Genomic DNA, 4,585 nt, shown 5'->3' on the forward strand with positions numbered 1-4,585 from the left:
GGATGGCGTGATAAGAATAGGCAATAGGAATTGGCTAAGCAGTTAAGGTAAAAAGACCCCACAGAAATGTAGCCAGTTTCTGGGCTAAAAGTCAAAATGTCCTTGGGCCTGTTAACAACACACTCTGTTCCAAAGGCCAAAAATGTCAAAATGTCAAAAGTATTTGGGAGTGTGTATCTAATCCTTAGAAGATTTTAGGGTTACCTCTTCAGAGGGGGGAATGTTGGAGGGGAGGGAGTGGGCATGGATTTGATCAAAACACCTGATATGCGTGTATGAAATTCTCAATAAAGTTTTTGTAAAAGTTGAAAAAAAACCAAATAAATAATTATGCAGTAAAAAAAGAAGATACCTAACTTTTTAACTTATATAATACAGAAATTTAATCAATTTTTGTGTTTTCAGCTTATATTCAGTGACCTACTAAATTCACTTTTTTTTTTTTTTTTTTTTTTTTTTTTTTTTTTGCCACGGCTGACCTGGAAAACTATGTAGACCAGGCTGGCCTCCATCTCACAGAGATCCTCCTGTCTCTGCCTCCCAAGTGCTGGGATTATTAAAGGCGTGCACCACCACACCCAGCTTCACTTACTAATTCTAACAGCTCATCTGAATATCCTTTGAGATTTTCTGTACACATGGTAATATCTGTTAATACAATCATTTCTTCTATTTATATCATTCATGATTTTCACTCTCTCCTTACTGCACTGCAGGACTTTCAAAACACAGTTGAATACAAACGAGCATCTCTCTTTTTGCCTTGATCACAAAGGAAAACCTTCCAGTATTTTCTTCATCAAATGAGATGCATACTATGGTAATTGCGTGTGTGTGTGCACGAGCGCGCGTGCGTGCACACATGGGTTTCATGAAGCCCAGGTTGGCCTTGAACCCCTAATCCTCCTATCTCTGCCTCTCAAGTGCTGGGATTGCAGGTATGAACCACTCAGCTCTACAGACATTTTCTAATACTTTGATCAGTTTGATAGTGCTGTACTCTAGTCTTCTCAGTGATGGGCTCCAAAAGTGTCACATCCTAGTTTCTGAAGCCTATAACTGGTAACTTACATGAGAAGGCATCTTTGCAAATGTAATTAAGTTAAATATATTGAAATGAGAAAATTATCCTAGATTATCCAGATGGGACTAAAATAAAATCAATAGTGTCCTTTTGGGAATAACTATGCTACTGCAGCCCCTAAGTTTGTGGTTACTCTTAGCAGCTTTTGATACTACCTCTTATCTATATAATGCCAAGAGTTTGATCATGAATACAAGTTAAATTTTCCAAATGCTGTTTTCCATTAAGATGATTGTATTATTTTTATTGAGTCCGTTATGATGAATGACACAAACTGAGTTTTAGTTGTTAAACTGATGAAGAGAATTAGACATGGTGTTTTATATTGTTGGACTCATCTGTCTTGTTTAAGATTTTTTTCATAGAGTTTATAAGAGATTGGGCTTTACTTTTATCCTTTTGTCTTTATCAAGTTTTAATAGCAATGTTATTTAAAATAAATGTTTGAAAAACACGTTGGAAAATATTTCCTGGCTAATTTCTAACTCTGGCTTCCCACACACACACATTTGGAAGAATTCATCAGTCAAGCCATTTGAGATTCAAAGTTTCCTTCTGGAAAGTTTTTCAATTATTGAATCCAATACTTAGTAGGTATAAAAGTATTCCATTTTCTATTTTTCCTTGGTGAGTTGTTTTGTTTTGTTTTTTAGACAGGGTCTCATGTTCCTCAGGCTAGCCTTGAACTCAAAATGAGGCTTGAACTTCTGATCCTCCTGCCCCCACTTCCTGAGTGCTGGTATTACAGGCATGCACAGCACCATACCCAGTTTTCTTGGTCAATTAATAACTTATGTTTTTGAAGGAGTCTTTCAATTGCATCTAGTTTTTCTGATATACTAGCATCAAGTTGTTCTTAATATTCCTTTTGATCTGTGGTGCTCTCCAAACTGATGTGTTTTCTCATTTTATAACTCCTGACTCAAGCTCTGAGGTCTTCATTTTTTTCTCTTGGTAAATCTTTCTGATGGCTTATCAATTTTAATAGTTTGCAGGGTTTTCTTAGAGGGTTGGGGTTTTTATGAGACAGGATCTCCCTGTAGCCCTAGCTGGCCTGGAACTCTCTATATAGACCAGGCTGGCCCTGATCTCACAGAGATCTCATAGAGATCCACTTCCTCTGCCTCCCAAGTGGTGGGATTAAGGGCCTGCACCACCACAGAGTTAAATTAATGGTTTTTAAAAGTGTTTTTTTTAAATGTGTATGAGTATATTGCCTGCATGTATATAAGTGAATTCATGCCATGCAATGCCCACAGAGGTCAAGAGAGGGCTTCAGATCCCCTGGAACTGGAGTTATGATGGTTGTTAGCCACTATGTGGCTGCTGGGAATCGAACTCAGGTCCTCTGCAAGAGCAGCCGGTGCTCTTAACCACAGAGCCATCTCTCCAGACTCTGAAAGTATGTCTTATAGAAAACTATTCTGAAACTTCCGGTGGAGATTTGGAAGAGGTCAAGCCATCCCAGAGCTCGTGAACAATTTCTTACTAATCTGTATTGCACATCTCAGAGTTTCTCTTGGAGAAAGTCTTTGCAGCTACACGATTGGATAGCCCTTGACTTAGAAAATGGCATCTGAATTATCCACAGGACTACTTATGAGCTGACCACTCATCTCATCCCATAATTCCCCACTACTTTATCCACACTGAACTTTCCTGGCATTCTCCATGCATTCCTCAGACATTCTGTTTCCTGACTGGAATAGTCTTTGACCACCTTGACTGGCTGACTAAACCCCACTGGTCTTTCTCTGTTCAGTTCAAGTCACTTGTTTGGAGAACTCTCCCCTGACAGCTAGCTCTCCTTCTCTCTACTCAGTTTTGTTTCCACATTTCACCCTCTTTTTTTAAAAAGATGTCTAAAAATTTTAAATTATGGGGGTGGGGAACGGGGTATGTGTGTGAGTGCAGTGCCCACAGAGGCCAGAAGAGGGAGTTTGATCTCATGGAGCTGGAGTTACAGGCAGTTGTAAAGCACTGGGTGTGGGTACTGGGGACCCAACTTGTATCCTCTTCAAGAGCAGTACAGGCCCTTAAGCTCTGAGCCATCTCTCCATCCTCTTGTTGCTGATTTGCACAGCCATCTTCCGCTAAATGAGGAAGCAAAGACTGTGGCTCCATCATTGTGCTTAGTTCAGCAGTTTGTGTAAACACATGACCCTGAGTACCTATTATCCTAGATCAGCTATATTTTCAGATACTCTTTTATCCAGATGAATATAAAATTGTTACAATTCTTTTCTATGTTTTGGGTCCAAAGTACATCTTTCAAGCTCTTTTAACACTGATAAGTGACATAAAAATCTTTATAATACTGAAATCCCTGGGTTTTGGGTTAGAAAATATGACCACTTTGACTATAAAGCCCTCCATGTCTAAGGCCAGTCTGAGACCTCAATAAGTACTCCATTTAGATTTGACTAATTCCTACTGAGTAGGTTCTGTCTCTGGCCAAGTTAGAGAGGACTCAGTGTCCCTATAAAATATTCCTAATTTCATCTGACTGGCCTTTGATGTGACATACTTCTCCCACTCTAAACATTATAAAGCAGTATTGTATTCATTATGAGGTCATCAAAAATTGATGACTCAAAGGTCAGTCTTATAAAACTTCAAAATCTCTTGTAAACATGAGTCAGGATCTGAGTAATAAGCTTGCTTCTATTATAATTACTAATGTCATTGCTGGGGTGGACTGTGCACTGAACAGTCATTTTCCTGAATTACATGGTGAGAAATCTAACTTTTACAACTAAAACTTTAGAGTTGTGGAGAACTTAGTTATTGTTTGACCTCTCCTGGGGAAGTATAAACAAACATCTATTCATCACAGATAAACACCAACGACAGACCAAAAAACATTCCATCCAAGTCTAGTGTGGGGTTACTTACAGGAGCATGGGTGATTCAAAGGAAGTTGTATCACCAGAAAGCTCACCCCAGCACGGGTGAAGACTCAAAAGCTGCATACCTAAAAATCCTTACACAAAATGCCATTGGAGTAACCAGAAAGAGTGAGCACCCCTCCCCCAGCACTGCTCACTACTGTGATAAACTTGCAGAGGGGGGTGTGACTCTTGTAAGCTTTGAACTTCATGGGCCTTGTAAGTTTCACTAGCGGCCTGAGTCTTTCATAAGAGGATCTATTTCAACTTGGAGCTAAACATTTGTTATGGGAAATTCAGTAACTTCAGCTACTAAAATTTTAAGATAAATCTAAATACAGACTGTGATCCTCTTTCCCAATATCTTGAGTTTTTCATATTTGGAGTTTACTTAAAGACAGAAGACCTACCTGTTTCTTCTTTCCTGATATTCCTCATCTCAGCTGGTGAGAAGTAACCTCCTTTCTGCCTAGAGCTTTTCCACCTGCTGGGGGAGCCTAGACTGCCCTGGAACTCCATCCTGAGGATTCCTGCTTCTCAGAGCTCTGTTCCTGGGGGACACAGAAGCTCTAAGATGGACCACTCATTAAACTGCTGTCAGTCATTGTAAGCA

Source organism: Nannospalax galili, unplaced genomic scaffold (assembly GCF_000622305.1).
Source record: "Nannospalax galili isolate Female #2095 unplaced genomic scaffold, S.galili_v1.0 scaffold1217, whole genome shotgun sequence".
Classification (NCBI taxonomy): Eukaryota; Metazoa; Chordata; class Mammalia; order Rodentia; family Spalacidae; genus Nannospalax; species Nannospalax galili.